Raw genomic sequence first — 24827 nt, 5'->3', positions numbered from 1 at the left:
GCCAAGGACAAAAGGTAATTGTTTTGTCACCTCAGCCTCTCCCAAGAATGCAACAATGTTGGTCCCAACCTGTTGAAAACAGACAAAGCACTTTTTACACACAACTGTACTATCTGGTTTTATTGTCATGAAATTGATAAATTTCTGTGTTTTATTTCAACAACCATGCAATATACCCTTTCTTCATGCCAATAACTCAGATTCACAGTAATTTCGGATTCTGCCACTTCCCTCTACCTGACAGTAAGCCCAATTTTAAAATTCACAACAACCTGCATCACTGCAAACGCTTCTCATATCATATATGTAACAAATACAGGGCTCAACATTAATGCTTGTCCCGGACAAGTTCATGTTTTAGATGGTCAAGTGAGAAACAATTTTACTTGTCTGGGTTTTAACTCTATTCCTACATGTAAACTTGCTAGTTCACCAACAAAATATTAAATGTTTTAAGTTGCTTGCAAAGCAAAGTGTGCAATACTTCCATTACTTAATAAGAGACTTAAGATTTTCTTCCCACTTTTGTAGACAAGAGTTGGCAAAATGTCAGGAAGCAGTCTGAGTAGAAAATCACCGTGGGTTATGTAGAGATTAATGTTTAGTTTAAATCAGTAACTTTATTGTCATAAAACTCAGCAAACAACTCATATATTTCCAAGTGTACTTGGAGGTGATTTGTTGACATTCCTGGTTCCTGGTTGGGGGGGTTAAAGGAAATAACACAGAGAAGTCTTGTGAACTCTGAAAATGACAAATCATGCATTAATTTTCAATAAAATGTCAATGTTAATTCATGCGATAATGAACGCTATATGGCCTAGCTTCTCAGTGAGCTACGGCTGTGTGTAGTAAATGGTGCTTCATCTTAAAGCAGGTGATGGGGATTTACTACTAATCACCGAACCGGCTTTACTGATGAGAGGTGCATGACAATTTTATACAATTAATTGTGCAACCCTACATACCGATTTGAACATTTATATGTACAATTCACGTCTCAACTAATCTTAAAACTACATTTTGTGAACCAGAAAAAGTAATAGTGAGAAACGGCTATATGTATCTATTAACTTGGCTCTGTTTCAAAATTACGCAACATGTAACCCAAAGAGTTGGGTTACACAGAAACTACCCAACACTAACCCCATTTGCATTCCAAACTACACTACAAAAGTTTTGCGTTCATAATTTTGTTCAGTGTATGACAGCATCTTTAGCATGCAACCCTTGAATGAGCTGAAAAATATTGCGTTATTTGGTCCACGTTTTCCGCGGTTAGGGCCGGAAAGCATTGTGAAAGTGTGAAAAATAAATTACTGAAGGTGTAAGTTTTTCTAATTACAAGTTTCACGTTTCATATTTGCTTACTTGTTAAACTGGTATCAAAGAAAATGTTAATTAATTTAATCCCATAATGAATGACAGTTTCTATTTACTTGTGCTATTTAAATGTAACTATTTAACACATTTACTGTAAGGCAAACTAAAATCGCAGTGAAATGCTAGTGATAATTTTCACATATACATATATATATATATATATATATATATATATATATATATATATATATATATATATATATATATATATATATATATATATATATATATATATATATAAATGTACACTAGATGTAATTTACAATACTTATTGAATGCTGCCATTTCTTCCTGTTTGTTTTTCATTTAAAAGAAGAGCAAACTTATATAAAACATGTGATCAAGTTAAAATATATCTGTCATTAAGGAAGCAGTTTTAAAATATAATAGTCTTTCAGTAAATGGACCCACCCAGAAAAAGCAGGAAATTAAAAACAAATGTTATTGAATTCCAAACACTAATGGGAATGTGTAGGTATTAAGTTCCTTATCGGTATTGTCACATGCTGATAGTTTTGACAGCGTGTAAAACAGGTTTGAAGTTTTCTACATTTGGGGGCCTCACACACTTTTATCAAATGATAAACATTTGCTCCTCAACCTTATGTGGTTCAAAACTCCATTACGTTAGTTAGGCTTAATCTTTTAGCTCTACGGGGTAATATATTATTGAGCCGTGAATGAGAGCAATGACAAAATCCCTCATAAAATGATTTGCTCGACACCACATAGCAGGCCACAAAGTTTCACAATCCTGTGAAACTGATACGTTCTCATTCTCCCAAAAACAATTTGTGTGCATGTGATCTCTGCAGATGAGAAATTTTGCAGATGCCTAAACTTCTTTAAGTGCCTCTGTTTGTGTAGCTTCAATTAAGTCGTTTAGGTCAATCTTTTGTACCATTGTATGCAAAAACTTTAAAAGAGACAAATCTTCACTTTACTGCTCAGCATAACTTTAATTTTAATCCAGCTTTTTGACTATCGATATTATTTTAAAGTTTATCGGTATAATCTTAAATCGTGAAAGCCCTAATGCTGTTTGTACTCAAAAAGTCAAGCAATCATGACTTAAATTTTACATTTTGGATCCATAACTTAACTATCTTAGTTAATTTAACTTATTAACGTCTCGGTTACGTATGTAACCCTCGTTCCCTGAAGGAAGGGAACGGAGACGTCACGTCGTGACCGACGAATTGGGAACCGCTTCGCGGGTGACCTATCTACTTCGAGAACTATCAGAAACGCCAATGAACTTGGCATGCAGGTATTTGCATAATGCCGGCGCCGCCCCGCCAGGTGCGTATATAAGGCACAGGTGCATAATACCAAATCAGCTATATTATTGCTGAGAAGCCGAGCAACAGTGCCCGGCCTGGACAGCAATGGAACAGCAAACTGTGGCGACGGGACGTGACGTCTCCGTTCCCTTCCTTCAGGGAACGAGGGTTACATACGTAACCGAGACGTTCCCTTTCAGTCGGTCACTACGACGTCACGTCGTGACCGACGAATTGGGAATCCCTACCAAAACGCCACTGCAGCTGAACCCTTCCAGTGCCTGCAAAAGCCCTCCGCCCTCCACATAAGGGGCGGAACCTAAGGCGAAATGCAGAAGGCCGGTCACTACCTGTTCCTTAACCCACGATAGTGAAGCAGCGAACTGGGAGAAGCGTCTAAACTGAGCGGAGCTAGAACACTGCGGAAGCCATCCCCTAAGAAGGTTAAATGGATGACATAAAAATATATGAAACAACCGACAGGTTGCTCAAAATAAAGTCTCTGAACAATACATGGTATGTTGAGAGATGCAGAGCAGGCTCTGCTAAGGAAAAACGTGGAGGATTAGAACCCCACGGACTATACACACAAATGAACCCCACGTAGGGGACAAATGTGGACGCCTAGCCTACACAGGTTTACAGAGAATACATCAGTGATAGGTTGACAGCGGATGCTCCGCAACACCAGCTATCAGGGCGGTGGAGGAGAGGCAAAAACAGTTTTTTAGACGTTTTTGCCCCGATGGCCTTCCATAATGGTGCAAATGTGCAGCACCAAAATAGAGGCTCCAAGCCGACACACGAGCCGACCCTCGGCATTCTTAACTAGTTAGTAGAAAGAACCCGAGTGGAAACCGGTTCGACACGAACACTATAGAATCTTGTGAACGTATTAGGTGTCGCCCAGCCTGCAGCTCTACAAATATCTGTTAGCGAGGAACCGCGAGCCAGTGCCCAAGATGATGCCACACTGCGAGTAGAGTGGGCACGTAAATTAAATGGACAAGGCACATTCTGCTTTTGATATGCAAGGGCTATAGTATCCACAATCCAATGGGACATCCTCTGCTTGGTGACAGCTTTTCCTTTCTGCTGACCACCGTAACAAACAAAGAGCTGATCTGAGGTCCTAAAACTTTGCGTCCTGTCTATATACACACGTAGTGCACGAACAGGACATAACAAAGCCATGGCTGGTTCTGCCTCCTCCAAAGGCAGTGCTTGGAGATTCACCACTTGATCTCTAAAAGGAGTGGTGGGAACTTTGGGCACAAAGCCGGGCCGGGGTCTCAGTGTTACGCTGGATGCAGCCGGCCCGAACTGAAGGCACGATTCATCGACCGAAAATGCATGAATATCCCCTATCCTCTTAACAGAAGCCAAAGCAAGGAGAGTTAAAGTTTTCATTGTAAGAAACTTAACACTCACACTATGCAGAGGCTCGAATGGGGCTTCCTGGAGTGATTTCAGCACCAAGGACAGGTCCCAAGGAGGAATAGAGGGGGGACGCGAAGGATTCAGTCTTCGAGCGCCTCTGAGAAATCTAATGACTAGGTCGTGCTGACCCACTGTCCTACCGTTTACGGGTGAATGGTGAGCTGATATCGCAGCGATATCGACTTTAATAGTGGATGGTGACAGCCTATTCTCCAAGCGACGCTGGAGATATAAAAGCACAACACTAATCGGGCATTCTCGGGGGTTTTCACTTCGGGAAGAACACCAGTCGACAAACAGGTTCCATTTAAGCGCGTAAGCCTGTCTCGTAGACGGCGCTCGCGCAGCAGCAATAGTGTTAGATACCTCTTGCGGTAAATCACTCATATCCTCCGTGCCCCGTCCAGAGACCACACATGGAGGTTCCACAGGTCGGGGCGCGGGTGCCATAATGTGCCCTCTTGTTGAGAAAGAAGGTCCTTCCTCAGGGGAATCTTCCACGGAGGGGCTGTCGCGAGGAGAGAGAGTTCTGGAAACCAGCTCCTGGTTGTCCAATACGGTGCCACCAACAGCACGCTCTCCTCGTCCTCCCGGATTTTGCATAAGGTTTGCGCAATGAGGCTCACCGGAGGGAACGCGTATTTGCGCATGTTTCGCGGCCAGCTGTGTGCCAATGCATCCACGCCGAGCGAGTCGTCGGCTAGTGAATAGAACAGGCGACAATGGGTCGTCTCTGGGGAAGCAAACAGATCTATCTGCGCTTTGCCGAAACGTCTCCAAATTTGCTGAACCGCAATGGGGTGGAGTCGCCATTCGCCGGGACGCGCAGCCCGAGAGAGCGCATCCGCCTCTACATTGAGCGTGCACGGGATGTAAATGGCACGAAGAGACCTCAAATTCTTCTGACTCCAAGTGAGGAGGTGACGGGCGAGATGCGACAGGTGACGCGAGCGTAAACCGCCTTGACGATTGATGTACGCCACGGTCGCAGTGTTGTCTGTACGAACTAATACATCTTTGCCCCGTAACTCGTTGCTGAAACGGACGAGCGCAAGATATACAGCCCACATTTCCCGGCAGTTTATGTGCCAATGCAGCTGGGGTGTCGTCCAGACCCCCGAAGCCGCAAGCCCATCGTACGTGGCCCCGCACCCCGTGTCTGACGCATCTGTGCATACTATCGCGTGCCTGGAGACCTGTCTCAGAGGCACACCGGCTCGGAGAAACGCACGGTCTGACCACGGAGTGAAAGTGCGACGACACGCAGGTGTAATGATAACACGGTGAATGCCGCGCAACCACGCTCCCCTCGGGACTCGATCGTGAAGCCAACGCTGAAGCGGTCGCATATGAAGCAGTCAGAGCGGAGTTACAGCTGCGGCTGCTGCCATATGCCCCAAAAGCTTCTGAAATTGTTTCAGCGGGACCGCGCTCTTGCTCTTGAATGTATTCAGGCAAGTCAGAATCGACTGTACACGCGCTTCTGTTAGACGAGCTGTCAAATCGATCGAGTCCAGTTCCATACCGAGAAAAGAGATTCTCTGCACGGGGCAAAGCTTGCTCTTTTCCCAGTTGACCCGAAGACCCAAACGAGCGAGGTGTTTTAAAGTTAAATCTCTGTGATCGCACAGCGTCTGACGTGTTTGAGCTATTATTAGCCAATCGTCCAGATACGCGAGAATGCGCACACCTCTCTCTCTCAGGGGTTTTAAAGCCCCCTCCACTACTTTGGTGAATACACGGGGCGACAGAGAGAGCCCGAATGGGAGGACTTTGTACTGGTATGCTCGCCCCTCGAACGCAAAGCGGAGAAACGGCCTGTGCCGGGGGAGAATCGATACATGAAAGTACGCGTCCTTCAGGTCGATAGATGCGAACCAATCGTTTGGACGAATGCATGGAAATATGCGTTTGGGCGTCAGCATTTTGAACGGCATTCTGTGAAGTGCACGGTTCAGCGAACGCAGGTCCAGGATCGGTCGCAAGCCGCCGCTTTTCTTGGGTACAATAAAGTAAGGGCTGTAAAACCCCGACCTCATCTCGGCTGGAGGGACCGGCTGAATCGCGTCTTTCGCCAATAAGACAGCGATCTCCGCACGGAGGACGTGCGCATCGGCAGCTCTCACCGTAGTGAAACGAACGCCGGAGAATTTGGGGGGACGCCGGGCAAATTGGATCGCATAGCCGAGACGAATCGTGCGTAAAAGCCAACGCGACGGGCTGGGAAGCTGTTCCCACGCCCCCAGATACCGTGCGAGAGGGACTAAAGGCACGATCGGTGTACCCGCGGCGGGCGCAACGGAGGTGATCGCCGGTGTGTGCGTAACGGCCGCACCGACAGCAGTGTTGTGTGTGATAACACTCACCTGAGTCCGTTGCTGGGTGGTTGAGTAAGGGAGGCTCTGCTGAAGACACCTCACACCACTCGATGCACCCTCTGGCGAAGGAGGAGGGAGACGATGGGTTATGAGCCCGTAGCTGTCTCCTACCGGCTGAGAGCGCGGTGGGGTTACGAGCCCGTGCGTCGCTCTCGTTCTCCTCTGATGAGTCGGAGAACGAGGGGGGGTTATGAGCCCTCTCGTATCTCCGGAGCTCATCTGAAGACCTAGAGATGGAAGTGGAATTCGCTCTTTTTGTGGATTTGTGGGTGCCGACTGAAAAGTCGGCGGAACAGAAAAATGAAACAAAAGATTCCCCAACCGGCCCTCCTCCGGTGGGGGGAGTGGTGCCTTCACCATCTCCCGAAGAGCGATCCCCTCCATCTCTAGGTCGCCCGTCTCAGGGCCGCTTTGATCTTCTTTTACCACCCTTTGCAGCGGGCTGAGCGGGCGGGGCGGGCTGCTGACGACCGGTTCCTCGCTTCTTAGAAGAGCCCCGGGGAGGAACGGAGGCGGCCGCCGCAGGACGCCCTCGGCGAGGAGCAGGCTGAGGCGCCGACGTGGATGGGGCAGGCGCAGGACGCTTCCGACGTGGCATGATCTGAGCGATGGCCTCAGTCTGCTTCTTGGCCGCGGAGAATTGCTGGGCAAACTCCTCGACCATCTCGCCGAACAGGCCGGTCTGGGAAACCGGAGCATTCAGGAGCCGGGTTTTATCAGCGTCCTTCATGTCCGCCAGACACAGCCAGAGATGGCGTTCCTGGACTACCAGGGTAGACATCGCACGCCCGACGGCGCGTGCGGTGACCTTGGTCGCACGAAGCGCCACATCTGTAGCCGCACGTAGTTCAGAGAACTCCGCCGAGTCGTGACCTCCCGCGTGCAGATCCCTCAGAGCCTTAGCCTGATGAACCTGCAGCAATGCCATGGCATGCAGGGCAGAGGCTGCCTCCCCACAAGCCTTGTAAGCAGCACCGGACAGCGCCGAAGACTGCTTACAGGCCCGTGAGGGGAGAGTAGGCTGGTCCCGCCAGGAGGAAGCGACACCGGCCGGACACAACTGCATCGCGACCGGGCGCTCCACTGACGGGATACCAGTGTACCCCTTGGCATCTCCACCCTCGAGAGAGGTGAGAGGTGAAGGCTGATACGGCCGGTTCCGGGCGGAAAACGGGGTTTTCCACGACCGCGTCAGCTCTTCATGCACCTCGGGGAAGAAAGGCACCGGGGGCGAGGACTGAGAAGCCCTGGCACCCCCGAAGAACCAATCATCGAGGCGGGACGGTTCAGGTGGGGGAGGTTTAGTCCACTCCAAGCCGACCGCCTCCGCCGCCCGAGCGAGCATGGCTGCCATCTCAGGGTCGAACGCAGAAGCCGCAACCTGGCCCGAAGGCGGGAGCGGATCCGGATCGACGTCCGAGGCTGACAACCCCCCCTCCGACGTTACGGTGGATATCGCGTCAGGTGGAGGCTCGACAGAGCGCGAGGACACCGTCGAACACGGGCCGCTCGTCTCCATCGGGACCTCCGCTGGCAACGGATCAGGGCGCTGGGAGCTACTGGACGAACCAGCAGACCGACCCAGCACCGTTATACGGAGGTCATCCTTCGCCAATCTGGTAGCTGCGCCCTTAGCAGCACCAGACTGGGAAGGCGGGGGCCTGTGCCGGAGGAACGACACCCGTCTCCGCAAATCCGCTATAGTCATGCCCTCGCAGACGGGGCATGAACTATCACGCAACGCTGCCTCTGCGTGCTGGAGCCCCAGACACGAGAGACAACGCTTGTGGCCATCCTGGGGGGCGATAAACACACCGCATCCAGAAACGGAGCACGGACGGAAATCCATCTTTAAAAAGACGACCCCGACCGTGACACGAATGAGTGGCTGTCTTTAAAAAGACACAAAGCTCAAACGTGCTGCTCTTTTAGGGAAATCACTCTTTTGTGCGAGCTGGTGAAACACACAGGGAGAGGCAAACGCACTCACTCGAACTCAAGTCCTAAATTAAAGAGACAGAGAGAGAGAGAAAGGGTGGAAAAAACACTGCGAGCCTCCACTGAGGTGTCTTTGCCCAACCAACTTCAGCAAGCTGAGATATTGTTTCCCACACAGCACAGGATCTACGAAGATCAGTAACAGCTTCTCGAGAGCAGATGTCTGCCGGCTTCGAAGCAATAAAGCTGATTTGGTATTATGCACCTGTGCCTTATATACGCACCTGGCGGGGCGGCGCCGGCATTATGCAAATACCTGCATGCCAAGTTCATTGGCGTTTCTGATAGTTCTCGAAGTAGATAGGTCACCCGCGAAGCGGTTCCCAATTCGTCGGTCACGACGTGACGTCGTAGTGACCGACTGAAAGGGAACTTATATAAACCATAAACATAAAAATTAAAGTGCAATTAACTTAAGATTATCAGTTCAAAATGCTGTGAGAAATGATTTGAATTATTTATCTTTGATCCAAGAATAACAACTGATAGGACATATAAACCAGTTGATAACATTTCTTAGAGTTTTACACTTTTTGTAATTGATGTTTTTTTTTTTTGTAAATTATAGTTTTTTTGTGAAGTCACCGTTCAGGTGATCAGTGTTTCCTTTAGTATGCATGCCCCACATTTAACTCATTGTATTTCTCTTCACTATAATGAAGATACACGTGAACAGTGCAGTTTCTTGTGTGCTTCTGTGGAGAATTAAGTTCATTGAGTGAAATAGAGTCGGTCCTGATTACCTTTTAATACACCTTGTTATAAAAAGTTAAATGACAATTTAAGTTCAGTCTTTATGAAATTAATTGTTTAAGTGCACAGTACAAACTCCAAGTGTGGTGAACTCAACAATTTAAGTTCAGTCTATGTGGCCACCAAGTTAAGTAAACTTAAATATATACGTTTTTGGAAGACCCATTAGTTAATTTAATTGAGGGAACGAGTTTACTCAAATAAATTGAGTTCAGTCAACTTATTAGGTTTTTCAGTGTGAGTGGATCACTTTTTTTAAATAAATATGCGTATTTACATTTATAACAATGACTGACTGTTTGGTTTTATATGCTTAAGATGATTCATTTGCAATGTACTTACCCAACAAAACACCGGTAATGATGACATGTACTTAATATGGATTAGGGTTAGGTTTTGGACTGGTACCAAGTACTTATACAGTACTATAAAAATAAGTACAAGCAAGATGTTTATTCAGTCTCATCAATGGAACCTTAAGCAGGGCTTTATTCTTTTTAGTATTGTAATGTATAATACTATTAAACAAAATGTTTTGTTCCTGTATCTCAATTGGTAGTTAGATCAACTTCAATTCAATTGTATTTATATAGCGCTTTTCACAATTGTTTAAATGTTTCAAAGCAGTTTTACCTTAAAACAATTACTTCAATTGGTAATGCCTAAAAATCTAACGCCTAAAAGTTTTTTCAACCAAAATTTTCTCACTTTAAGTAAAGTTGAAGATGTTTAAATATTTTAGGTGTTACCAATTGAAGTAACCTTTAATTTTCTAAATTTCTACTTAAGTGAGAAAATCTAAGTTGAATCAACTAAATGTTTTTAGGCATTATAAATTGAAATATTTTTTTTTAAGTTTTTACAGTGTAGGGATAAAAATGTTAATCACCACAAGTTGATTTGGATAAATGTGATATTATAGTAACAGGTTATAAAATATGTTATTGTGTTGGGGGTTAAGACAAGTTTTCATAATAAATATTTTTACCAGATCTGTTTAGTCAACTATTAATAGGGCTTGTATATATCTGCCCTGTTTGTTCCTGAAAATCTGTTTACATACTGTGCTAACATGCGTATACTTTTCAATATTTCGTGAGATAAAGAGATAGAGTTTAGATATCCAAGTGCGCCTTTGATTTATTTATAGACTCGACTGGCACTGCTAGTTATACAAAACAGCTCCTCTGGTGTTATGTAACACTTAAACCAGAATGACAATAACAACTAACTTTTAATATTGTACGTACCACACAACAGATGAAGTGTGCAGTGCTTTCACAGTGACGGCACAAAAGACAGGACTACAAAGAGTGAGAAATAAACATGGTCAATGGTTTCGTAAGCATTGCTGGGTGGAGTGCGTTCTTCACAGAATGAGACAGACAGGGTGATTGAGCAGTCCGACAGCTTAAAATACAAAAGAGAAACACAGTCTACAGGTTTGCCTGAGACTTTCTTTTGGATGGTTGACAAGGGTGTGAACCATCTAAAGTGTAGTTGCGAGATCACAGTACCAATGCTTTCTACCATAATCCACAATAAGTATTTTATTTTGTAATAATTTTACTTATACATTTTGTATGCATGTCATCAAACCTAATAATGAAATAGCTTTAATTTGTAAAGTCATGATGCATTCAGTAAGTGTGCTGTCCCGGGGGAGGTTAACATAACGTTAATATAACGTAAATCAAGTGGTTTTATTGTTAATAATCAATAATTTTATCACCAATACTAGTTATACAAATTCTGAAATTAGCTTTTCAAAGAAAGATTAGCAGGTTCCTTTTTCTCACTACTATATATAAGAATAGGAAACAAGCGCATTAACAAATGGTTAAAATTTATTATGTAATATTTTAGATTCTGTGATGCCATTGATTACACACTGCTCTTTCATTCGAAGATATAGATTTACAAATAAATGACACATTATACCCTCAACGTCCTGATAAGTGGTACTTGTTTCACCACATACTTTTAAAGCAGTGCGTCACATAACAATGCAAGCCACACCTAAAGTCTGTGTCACATGCCTGCGTAGAAACTAGCGCACGTCTCTGACCCATATGATACATTTGGAAATTTGTCTTATGCATGACAATGCAGCATTTTTTGAATATTTTTAACTGATACAAAAAAACGTCATTGTCTTGCAACAGGTCTAAAAGCGTAACAAGGACGTCCACTATTTGCGATCTGTGCAGCTGGGCGTATCAGGCAAGGATCAGTTAAACGTGGGCAACACTATAAATAAAAAAAAGTTTACAGCCTGTAATCGTGCCTGTTCATCCACATTTTTCATACATTTGTAAATTATTACTTAATGTATGGTAACGGACAGCACTGTTGCCACTAAGAGGCCAAACATAAAAAACATAATATTCACAAAAACGTTGATTTATGAAATAAAGAATTGAATAAACATATAAATTGAAAGAATATGAAGGTCTGAAACAGGTCGATCCAGGAAATTTCCAGAATATGAGGTTTCAGCAGATCAACATTTCAACAGATAAGCACTTGTTTACACCCTCAGTTACTGAACGGGAATCGGGAAGTATGTGTGTAATGTAATGTGTTTTTAAACTAAGAGAGGAACAATTTTTAAGTCAGACATGCTTTTGTTGCTCTTATATCTGAAGTTAAAGATGCCCACTTTTAGGTTTCAGCAACATTATTTGTGACTTAATTAGCAATGCAAATCTGATAGCCTATGTCAGTGGTTCTCAAACTGGGGGCCGCGAGATGGTGCCAGGGGGGCCCCAGTTTTATGAAATTTTATAAAATACATTAATTTATCATGAATTCTGTGTAATTAAACCAAAAAATATAAGGCTACTAACCAACAGCACTACTTTGAATAATTTTATGTGTTTTGTTTAAAGGAATATTCCATTTTCTTAAAAGAAAAATCCAGATAATTTACTCACAACCATGTCATCCAAAATGTTGATGTCTTTCTTTGTTCAGTCGAGAAGAAATTATGTTTTTTGAGGAAAACATTCCAGGATTTTTTTAATTTTAATGGACTTTAATAGAGCCCAACATTTAATACTTAACTCAACACTTAACAGTTTTTTTCAACAGAGTTTCAAAGGACTATAAACGATCCCAAACAAGGAATAAGGGTCTTATCTAGCAAAACGATTGTCATTTTTGACAAGAAAAATAAAAAATATCCACTTTTAAACCACAACTTCTCGTCTAAATCCGGTCGTGATGCGATAGCGTGACCCCACGCCCCAGGTCACAGAGGACGAACGCGAAACTCCGCCCCAGTGTTTACAAATGTTGAGAAAGAGGACCGTTCCGACGTTGTTGGTTGTCGAATGATATTAATTATTGTCTTTGTGTCAGTTTATTGTTTACAATGGTCCGCAAATGTGCGTTTTATACATGTAACACGTGACCTCCCTACGTCACTACACATTTCCGTTAGGTCGCGCTGGACCGGACCTAGACAAAAAGTTGAGGTTTAAAAGAGCATATTTTCTATTTTTCTTGTCAAAAACGACAATCGTTGCGCTAGATAAGACTCGTTTGGGATCGTTTATAGACCTTTGAAACTCCGTTGAAAAAAATGTTAAGTGTTGAGTTAAGTATTAAATGTTGGGCTCTATTAAAGTCCATTAAAATGAGAAAAATCCTACAATGTTTTCCTCAAAAAACATAATTTCTTCTCGACTGAACAAAGAAAGACATCAACATTTTGGATGACAGGGTGGTGAGTAAATTATCTGGATTTTTCTTTTAAGAAAATGGAATATTCCTTTAATTAAAATGTTACATTTTAGAACAAATTTGTCATAAATTTTCTTTGGGGGGCCGCGAAGAAATGCACGTACACAAGGGGGGCCGCACACTAAAAACGTTTGAGAACCACTGCCCTATGTTGAATTAACATGCAATGACTTACGCATATCTATCATATGCCGCAGCACTGAGACATCAGATTGTGCCATGTTAAATGTGCAGTATTCAGGTGCATATAAACCCTGAGGCACAGACAACCTAACCAATCTGGCATTTCCACTTTGCCCAAATTCTTTTAGCTTAGTCACAATATGTAGATTTTCGCCACTAAAGGTCACTATTAAACAATTACACAATAACAAAGGTGAAGCTTATGCTGGGTACACAACAACAGATTTTTTACATCCTATAAGATTTTCAAAAAGTGATAGACCACAAACATGAGGATAAAAAATCCTAGATTTAACCGTTTTGCTCGTATAGTGTGTGGTGTGCCAGGATGTGTCAAAGACGGCACATCACACACAAACAGATTTTCAACCAGTCTCGACTGTGAACAAAATCTTGTGAGACTTCAGAATAAGCAAGGCGGACGATACGCAGGAAGAAATTTCAATAATAGTGTTTGGAATGATTTTCACAGAAAGGGGTTTGGGTGAAGTCTGCCGCAATAGTTAGCCTGTCTGGAACCGAGCGGATTTTAAACCACAACGCTGTATGCAGGGCTCAAAATTAACTTTTTTATTTGGTAGCACTGGTGCTCCCAACTTTAAAGAGTTAGGAGCACCAGCAAAAATTTAGGCGCATCCATCCAAAAATTAAAAAGTACCACAACTACAATGTAAATGTTAATAGATTTATTTTATTAAAAATAAAACACCACCACCAGGCTTTACACGTCCTATGGCCAGCATTTAAAAGTTGGTCTTCTATTTTATGCTTTTTTGCTGCATAAATTCCTAAATTAATACCCAAATGCTGTTGAAATAGTATAGCAGCAATAATAATTTAACAATTACAGGTCACATGATTAAGATTACATAGAAAATCTAGCAAACACGTAAAACACTGATTAATTGTGACATTACAAAAGTGACCCTAATATAGAAGGCTAACATATATTGGTATTGATAACTGCATTACCAGGATGCTTTTACTACTAAATAGGCAATGTTTTAAAAAATACAACAAAAACATACCATCAGCATTGTCGTATTCCACAGCAACATGGACCACAAGGATGTTTGTCAAATGTCCATTCACCAGCGCATGCGCACATACACCATTAAACACACTGACAGACAGGTCGGTGTCTCCATCAATAATAAACACATTTGTCATGACACGTCTTGTGTTTTTGGCACTTTCGCCATGTTTAAGCAAGGTACGTCTGGCGCTTAAAATGTTTTGATTCCGCCATTAACACCGTTTTACAGGATTTACAGTAAACAGTTACATTTTCATAGACACTCGAAATCTTTAAGCCACTCTCTCTGAAAGGTTTAACGTCAACTCGTATTTTCCGGTGGTGGAGTTACATTTGAATCCCGATCGTCATCAAAGAAACAGTAATAACCTTGGCTGTAATCGTCTCGCTCTCGTCATGCTCGCGACGCGTTCGTCTTTTCACATTTCCGCGCTTCACTGAAACAAGGAATGACTGACGCTCATATTAGCCAATCTGCGGTCTTCATTAAACGCAAGAACTTAATGGTGAAATTTGATTGGTTATGTATCGTTGGACAGAACACTGAACCTGGGACAGCGCCACCACGCAGGATCACAATCAACTCGCGTCACAACAAAATGGGCAGTCGCACAAATGCTCCCAAATATATTTTAAGGTCGCACAGATTAAATTTCGGTCGCATATGCGACCAAAATGGTCGCAATTTCGAGCCCTGGTATGACACTTGCATTACATGCAAACGGCCCCTACGCTAATAGCATTCTGTTTTTGTCTCCCTGTCTCGTCCTTGACCCCGAGGACAATAAGACAAACAGACCCAGTTCCTGCTGCTGTGAAGTGCATCACACCACTGATCTACTGGCTGTCCTTCAACGTGAGCCCAGCCGATACGCGACCAACAACCACCGGCTGAACCAGTTAAATCCACTTACCCACTTCCTATACCTACAGTGTTTATATATTTAAATATATAATAATCTCTCCCAAGGGTTTTTGTCCTTCTAGGAGTTTTCCCACTGGGTTTTTTATCCCCGGGAGAGTCAGCCAACTTTGGCTTAACTTAGCGCTTTACTGTATACGTTACATTATTACTACGCTCGCTTGTACGGTTTATTCTTAGCCGCTGTATTCTACTTCTTATATTATCTATTGATTATTCTGTGTTCTCCCCTACATCTACTCATGTAAAGCTGCTTTGAAACGATTAACAATTGTGAAAAGCGCTATATAAATAAAATTGAATAGAATTGAAGTCGTGGAGACACCGTAAACATGGTCTGTATAAGTTGACTTTGCATCAACTTCACTTTGTGCTGCGCCATGACTGCTTCCGTCTTCCATCATCTCGCTTTCTGATTGGATATTGTTTCGTTTCACGTGATAATCCCAAGAGCGTGCACGCGTTTGTCATCTGGGTTCCCCCCACACATCAGAAGTTCTGATCGTATATTAAACATGTTTAATATTTACAATTCGCGAACGGGGCGGCTCAGACGTTCTTCCGATCAGGTTCGGACGCTCTTAACACACCTCACACCAAGGGAAAATCTGATAAAATAATCTGTAGAACTATCAAAATACTCGGGACATAGCTAGGCCCAAAATCAGCCCGATTATCTTTTGGTGTGTACCCAGCATTAATAATGTTATGAAAGAGATTGGAAAGATGGAAGATGTTTACATTATCCAGAGGCGTATGGATTTGGTTAATCATGTTCATGGATAAGAAAATAAATTATAGTTTTTTTACCTGTACGTTTGATCACATTATTTTATGCTGTATAACCGGCACTTTGCGTTTGTGCACTTCAGAAACTAAGGATAACACTGGGGATATCAAGTCACTAGAAGGGAACAATAACAAGGGACTTGGATTTTCTTTGGATTTACAAATCCTTGGGAACTTTTGGGATAGCAGCATTAAATATATCACTGTGCAAGTGGTTTTGGATGTTTTATTACAAAAATCGTACATATTTTGGCTTTAAGCGGAACTTAAGCAATAAACCACCTCGCATCGTGCCAAGAAAACAAATCTCATACGAGAAGTCAAGTCTCATAGTTCTGTGTAACTCCACCTGTTACAAAAACTAACCCGTAATTAGGTTCCTCATATTTTTTATATATCTGTGTCTTAATATAGGGTATATTCCACTCATGTATCGTGACGTGGGAAATACTTGACGTGTCGTAAATAAATTGGAAATTTCAATTCTTCATTTTTGCCAAATAAAAAGTCCTAGATTGGCTAATTAATACTTATACTACAAATAATAATAATCAATCAATTCCCTGACAACAATGCACATACAATTAAACATTTTATGAAACCATTAAATATATGCTGGGTACACACCACAAGATTTTTTACATCTTATAAGATTTTCAAAATGTGATAGACCACAAACATGAGGATAAAAGATCCTACATTTAACTGTTTTGCTCCTATAGTGAACAGATTCTCGAATGTAAACACAGGAAATCTCACGGAGATCTTGCGATGTCTCTCGTGGCCAAATGTGACTTCGCAATAAACAAACATGGCGAACAACGGGTATAAAGACATGACATAAAATGTGCTTTTGAACATTCTGATGTCTTTCTCTTACTTTGGACTGTGCCTGCTGTGCCATGACTATAGTTGTTAGGGTTTCGTCTTCCATTAGCTCGCTTTCCATAATGGACATTGTTTAGTTTCACGTGATAATCTCAAGAGCGTCCACGCGTTTGTCATCGGGGTTCCCACCACACATCAGGATTTCTGATCGTAAATATTTTTTAACATGTTTAATATTTACAATTTGCGATCGGGGCGGCTTCGACGTTCTTCCGATTAGGTTAGGACAATCTTAGCACACCTCAAACCAAGGAAAAATCTGATAAGATAATCTGTAGAACCATCAAGATAATCAGGACATAGCTAGGATTGACGGAAGAGGGGAAATCGACCCAAAATCAGCCCGATTATCTTTTGGTGTGCACCAAGCATTAGAAATGGTGAAATTGCTGAAAAAAATAATACACTGTAAATATCCCTACAAATAATTTGCCATATATAAGCATGTGTTAATACACTATACATGTTTAAAGTGGATCAAAAAAGTTAATCAGAGTTGTCCTGTAGACAAGTAGGTCGAAACAAAGTGTGGTAAAGTTGGTTTAAGAGTGACACCTTGTGGTTACATTACGCATTCGGCATACATGATTTTTTTGCAGTAGTTTTTGTTCATACATCTGAAGGGCTACTTTTCGATATAAACTGTATCTGTATTAAAACTTTTTTGTTTTACTTGTTGATTTTATTTTAATTTACTTGTTGATATGTTTTAGTATTTTTTAAAATGTTAACATACATAAAAGAAGCCAAGCACATATAAAAATAAATCAATAAATATTACAATTGAGACTATTAATAGAATGTGCTTTGGCGGGCACCACGTTGGAGACCACTGGATTATGGGATGCAGAATAAATGTCCTGACGGTTAGTATTGTCGTTTAAAATTAAATTATCATTACAACCGTGTTTGATTACCGTGATTTTTGAAACTTGCAGAAAATCCTGTCCAGCCAGAATCAGTTTGACGCAGGCGCGCACATGCAACAATTTTTTGCACAAGAAGGCATTTAAGGGTTAATGTATTGTATTCATTCACGGTAAACTTATTAGACAGATTTATTTATTTTTACCACAGAAATAATTTCAGGGACATGAAATATTAAAAGTGTGATTTTCAAAAATAAAATTTGTTCAAATGTTTTCAGTGTGTGTATCAGTTCTTTTTGAACATTTCCATCTCATTTTAATGAAAACCATGATAATATTAATAACCGTGATAACTTTGGTCACTATAATCATGATTTGAAAATTTTATACCGTCCCATCCCTAATGCAGAATATGGTCATGAAGAATAAGGAGTAAATATGTGCTTTCAAAGTAGCCTACTAATATACAGCCAATATGCAAGCTAATAAATGATGAGAAATTGTTCATCTTACAATTTTGTTTTCTATATTTTACTAATTACGTTTTTTATGATTGGTCCATATATAATCCTACAAACACTTGTTAATGTTGTTAATGTTATTAATAGATTTTATACAGGGCTCAACGCATAATTTTTTATACTGGTGGTTCAGGTTTTTACTTGCCCTGCCAAAATTTTCACTGGCCCTATTAAAAAATGTCAGTGTCACATAGTTAAAAACAATAATTCAAAAGTTAAATATAATTGTATACATATACAACAGACATGTTCCAACGAAAAAAGGCTCCGAACTTTTCTGCTTTACCTTTAAACTGACAGCAAACTGTGCAAAATATTGCATTGTTTCTTTCGTCGTGTTTTACCCAAGGTAATGTCTGCTTCCAAGATGTTAAATAATATACATTGATGAAAATATATTTTAGTGACTGAGGTGAAGCACTGGCCCGATCGGGCAAGTGACAATACTTTTTACGTGCCCGAACATCTCTCACGCTTGCCCCGGGCCACTGGGCAGTCCATTATGTTGAGCCAAGTGTTAAAGTTCTGTTCTCACCTGTGAAGTTTCTTTTTCTTGTGTGACATCCTGATTCTGCATTGACAAACCTAGGCTGTGTGTTTCTTGCTCCTTCTTGAAACATAAAAACGTAAAATTAGTGCAATAATGAAAGAGCACCCCATAAATTAAGATTGTTCCTATCAGCATACTTAATTAAATTAAATTATATTATATAGAATTGGCAGAGGTAAACATGCTTTAAACGCTGTAAAATCTCAGTTCAATATTATCTTTATTCTTATTTGAAGAGTTTTGATAACATACTCGTTTAAACAAAAGACGTTATAAAAGATTTAAGGAAAATACACAGAAAATAAGTGAACGTTTGTCCAAGCAGTTATTTTCTGCTCATAATTTCCATCAAAACTTGCTAATTGTTCAACAAGAGCAAGATTATTTTTTATGAACTTGCATAATAAAACTGACCCGAGTTCCCCTAACCATATTAGACAGCTGGCTTTCCATCAAAACGTAAAGAAAAACAAAGAAATGCGAATTAGGTGGGTTTCCATCGAGTTTGTTTGAGCGAATGACTGTGATATTGGTAACCTGGTAACCAACAGTAAACAAACCGAATAATGTGCACAGAAGAAAGAATGCAGCATTTTTGATGATGGCACTAGCAGCAATGACATTGTGACGACGTCGAGCCCCATATATGGTAAAGACAACTCCAGCGGAAACAGCTAGACGGTCAGTCACGTGGGTTTCATCGCCATTATTCGCATTTACTAATTTTCGCATAAATCAAAAACCACCTCAAGCGATTGTAAAAACTTTTTGGGGAACTATGGGATTTTTAATCGAAATTTAATCACAGCAGCTTGTAATTTGCTGCATGTGCACAGAATAATTAAATCGCACTATTTATATTGGTCAGCTTTTTCTGTTTGCCCAAATTACACCGTGTGTGTAGGCTAACGTTACTGCAGATGCGTGCTTTAGTGAAGCAAGTTCATCAAACTTACAAATACACAAAATAGGAAACATATGGTATCATTATACAATTATATATTTCGTTATACCATTATGTTCGTAGTTAAATAATCTGTTAAATGCAGAGTAAAAAGTTCTTCCTTCATTACGTAAATTTACCTCAGGAAAATATGTAAACAATATAATTTCTCCTTGAACATTTCATTATGATGAACTTGGCAAAATATGTATGCATATTATATAATTATACGTAGATTAAAACACTTATTTTCAATTAAGTTCCTTTCAAACACTTACAGTAGCGTTTTATCAACCGACTAAATGAATATAAATCATGCACGCGACCCGTGTGTTTCAGCCTCCTGTTCGCGCTCAATGTTGCCAAATCTCGCGAGAATATACCAAAGTTTAAAAACAGGCATGATTATTATTTCTTTTTATTAACGTTATTTTTTTTTTTTTTTGATCATACTATTGATCGGTAAATGAGCCTAAAACACATTCATCTGAGTTTACACGTTGCAAAAATCATCAAATTCCAACAAAGCGCGAGTTCGAACACCTTTGAACTGGGAAGATGGAAAAAGTGAAAAAGACATATAAATATCTGGCTATGTAACAGCTTAATATTTAATTACAAGAAGTAATTATTGCAGAAATCCTTAAATATTTTTATAGGTTTAAAATCTCTCTACAAACAAACATTACAGTGCTGCGTTGGCGACATCTCCTGGCTTGGCACTTTGCAGCAAATCCCATGAATGCTGGAATACACAACTGAGTTTTAGGACCGTTCTGTTGGTGGCGATAGGCTACATAAGTCTACTAACTATCATCGCCTGGATTACAATGTCACGTCTGCAGGTTAAATGTGATTTTTAATCAATGAGAGAAGAGGAAGGAGAGAAGTCTACGACGCATTATAGCCTAACGTTACTACAATTATATTATTAAACTGATAGGTTGTTAGCTGTGAGCAAACCGTGTCAATCAATGCATTGATGGAAACAGCGAAGTTGCTGGTTTAAGCTTGTCCTTCCAGTCTGACAAAGCTGGTGGCACTAAGTCCAGCTAGGCCAGCTTAAAATGTGACCAAAACACAACTACCAGCTTGCTACACCAGCATCACAAGCTAAAACCAAGCTGGGAGACCAGCTAAAACCAACTCACCAGCTTATGCTGGTCTTAGCTGGATTTTTCAGTATGGATCCAATGTCGCGTATTGACAATGGTGACCCATTTAAGGGGCTATCAAATTTATATTTAGATATTCTTTGCAGATACAAAGCAATGCAAAGTTTTTGTTATTTTTCACGGATAAAACGTATTATTTTAAAAAATCATATCATGATTTCATATTTAAATCATATTTAATCATATAAAAATCATAAAAAATTGATTTGCATATAAATGCATATAAAAATATGTGTAGTACAAAAAGTTATATATTTGTACTCTAACAACAGAGGTCCCCCTAATTAAACATTAAACCACCGCAATGTTTTGTTTCCTGTGCTTTTTGCCAGTTTTTACAGTGGCATTTTTTGGCTTCCAGGTCCACCTAATCAGACAGGTAAGGATAGGGGATTTACAAGGTGAAAATAAACAATGATGAGAACAAACAAACAAGGTGATTAGAGAGAACTTCGGAATTTACCAGACCTTTACTTTCATATTTAAAAGCAGACCATGACATAAACTTTGGAACTCTTTACAATAAGGCTATAAACTAATACATTAAAGTGTTTGGTTTAAATAATTATAAACATGTGTTGGATTTATGCGCCACTGTAAGATTGATACAAAACTGATTTGTGGTACTTTGATGTCATACACCTGTTCATGCAGTAAGATTTGCCAAAAATACCTGCAGTCAGTGTGAACACACCAAAATATACTGTATGCCTAACTATGATGTAAGTCTCCCTTTTGCTTTACACGCATATTACTTCTGTTATCTGCAAAACGTAAAACCATAAAGGGTATATCATGTAAAAACTATACTGTAAAACTAAAACATATAAAAGTACGGAAAATATTTCTACAAGGTGTTCCCTTTCTTGAAATACAGTAGATTACTGTAAGAGAAACAGTCATTGTTTGTTGTTGCAGTAACAAAACATTGTCTTCCCACCAAACACAGCACTTCACAGAAAGAAACCAGAGCTCAGCACCATAGGCAAACTAACCAAAGTTGGTCACGGAAGATTGAGATTGATGACAGAACACACCTGTAAAAATTCCCTCGGATTCACCACACCTTTGAAGCTCAAATGTGTTTCCCGCTTCTTATAGTTTCATTATTGTTTTCATAGTATATTCAAATTTGTTTGTATCTGGTTATAAAACAGAGGATTAAACACATACAAGTGATAGTGTTCATTCAGGTGAATTGAGATACTGTTTGACAGTCAAAATGGCCAAAAATAAAGAATTAAAAAATAAGTGCCATATTTCGTAATAAAATGAGAAATATCATGCACTTATAATCTTTACATGGATTATAAAGATATACAGAATTAGATTTACCTATGGCCTTTGTTTTAAATGAAACCATGAAAACTGTATATGCAGATGTCAGGCTGGAGGTGCCACTGCCAAGTTCTGTTCGAGTGTGATTTTGAATGAATACTTCAACTTAATTTTTTACTTAAAGTATTTTTCACTAAAACATGTAAGTTGAAACAACTTAATTTTTTAAAGTATACCAATTGAAGTATTTTTATGTTGATCCATGCAACTTTTCACTTTGTACAGTGTATTAAAAGATAACTTGATCTAAAATTTGACCCTGTCCATGATATCCAAGCAATAAAATCTTATAATCTAATGATGAGATTAATTTGATTTTACGATTTCAATCTTTGACATGAATGTAATTAAAGATATCACACACTGTAAAAAATTATTTGCTTCCTTAAATTTTTTTTGTTTAATCAACTGGGATTTACAACTCATTTTAACAAACTATTATTTATCTTGACTAGAGATGAGTTGTAATAACTTATAAAATATAGTTGAAAAATGTCAAATGTACATATCTGTATCAAAATGGTTACACACACTGTAGGACCTTTTTAAAAGGTATACCGTCCCAGTGACAACTTTTGTGTAACACTTCATAAAGTGAAAGAGAAACTGCTTATTGTTGCAGTAACCAAATATCCTTATCGGCAAACACATGACTTAAAAGAAACCAGCTCTGTGCCATATAGCCAGATGACACAACACAACACAACTGTAAAACACCCCTGGAATTCACCAGACTTCTGGGACTCAAAACAAAATTCATGTTTGTATTTTGTTATATAATAGTTTTTTTAAATATATTATAGTATAGTTTACAACACAATTATATTGTTTTAATTTTTTTCAACATGTTTATAATATTTGGTTATATTACATAGTAATAATATTCTAAGTAAGTTTGCATGAATTTATCCAAAATTTCAGCTTTTGAAAGTGTCTTGCTATATTTCATATATTAAATAAGAGATGTAATCATGTAATTTTGTTTTAAGACCTCACTCTGAATCCTGCTGGTTCATTTTTAACCCAATCCTGTGGAAATATTGGAAAGAACACATGTTGGGTTATAAATAAACCTATGCTGGGTAGTTGTTAACCCAGCCATGAGTTGAAACAACCCAGCAATCCATTCCAACAACATAGCATAGGTTTATTTATGATCCAAACATGTGTTTTGTCCAATATTTATAAAGCATTGGGTTAAACCGGGCAGAATTTAGAGTGATGTTTTCCTAAATATAAATAATGACATTGAATAATTTCATTAAACATGAGATATATGTCCATGTGTGATGTTAAATGGGCTTCAGAGTTCTGGTAAAGTTTAAAAGATTGTATCATTATTGATGTGAATGTGGTCAATAAATGCTGTTTGTTAAAAAGCAATGAAAAAATATCCAGTTTAGCCCATAAACACTAAATTTGTGAATTGCATTCCCTTCTAGATCATTGCAGTATCTATTTGTTTTTATTGTACCTAACATGTTGATGCGTTTAAAACAGAAAACAGACTGTAAATATAACTTAAGCAGAGGGTGAATTTATTTAACAAATACATTTACAGTTGGTGTACAAATATTCTGACATACATATTTCTGTTATTTGCAAGAAACACAAATTATATTAACATACATTTCCTTTCATATTTGTTTTGGTTTCATTATTGTAAAGTGAAACTAAAAGTGACTAAGTATGTTTTCCAACACCAGCATATACGGTATAACGGCAACAGAAGTGATTTAAAGTAAAACTTTAACATTATGAAATCAACTTTAAGTTGAAAAAAGAGAATATTATTGAACAATGCATTTAACCATGAATGGAAAGAAGAAAACAACAATCAAAGAAAAAGTTTTGACAGCTTCTGCATCTATTTAACCTCCGGGGCATCTAAAGAAGATGATGAATGTGGCTCCATGTTTCACCTGTAGCTCAGCCAGGGTCTGATTGTCCCCCACGGGTTTCCCGTTGTAGCTGAGATTCAGGGTTTCTCCGGAGCCTGGTTTTATCTTCAAGTACTCCTGCTTCAGTTTCCCGATGGTGTCTCTGCTGTTCAGCTTCAAATCAACACTGGTGCCTTTGGAACCATCAAAGACCTTCACATATATGGGCCCAGAAACAGATGACTGTGGCTCATTGACCTTAAGGCCGGCGTGAACGATGTTTTTAAGCTCCGAATGGTAGGGAACAGGCAGAACGTCCTTAGGATCTCCTTTAACACACTGCCAGGGTCCATTCCAAAACAAGCATTCATCTAATTGCTAGACATTAAAGATATACCATGAGGTAGGAAATAAGTGAAACCACATATAATCTTTCATTTATTTTACAATTTGTGTGCTTTAAAACATAAAGCCTATTTTAAGCCATTTTTAAACATGCAAGATAAATGATTGTCAGGCAATTAAATGTAATCTTACAATATATAAAACAGCTGAATTTTACCTGTGCCCAAACTTGTTCCATGACTTGCGCCATTGTGCTCTGGAACTGCTCTGGGGTGTTAATGGCATCGCACTTGATTAAATACACGAATAAAGAAAATCCCCTGACTATCCCTTCAAGCTCCACCTTCTCTTCAGGTCACGGTAGACAATGGTGGAAACTTTGAAAAACATTCATTCAAATCTACAG

At 39.9% G+C, this 24827-nt stretch overlaps 1 long non-coding RNA gene across 2 annotated transcripts in view; it reads right to left on the bottom strand.

Annotated features, from left to right (window-relative positions):
* Nucleotides 1–20035, bottom strand: part of LOC141358848 (uncharacterized) — a 144512-nt gene extending 124477 nt beyond the window's left edge. Inside the window, exons 1-2 of one of the 2 annotated variants that reach the window (XR_012365333.1) lie at nucleotides 19962–20035; nucleotides 18726–18800 (exon numbers count right to left, since the gene is read on the bottom strand). This is a non-coding gene — a long non-coding RNA (uncharacterized lncRNA). Of the gene's footprint in view, nucleotides 1–18725; nucleotides 18801–19154; nucleotides 19281–19961 lie in introns of those variants that run through there. The other variant, XR_012365331.1, reaches the window with a different exon arrangement.
* Between the last annotated feature and the right edge of the window lie 4792 nt (nucleotides 20036–24827).

Source organism: Misgurnus anguillicaudatus, chromosome 3 (assembly GCF_027580225.2).
Source record: "Misgurnus anguillicaudatus chromosome 3, ASM2758022v2, whole genome shotgun sequence".
NCBI lineage: Eukaryota > Metazoa > Chordata > Actinopteri > Cypriniformes > Cobitidae > Misgurnus > Misgurnus anguillicaudatus.
Note: the sequence above shows the minus strand (reverse complement) of the source record. Positions and strands in the feature narration are given on the sequence as shown.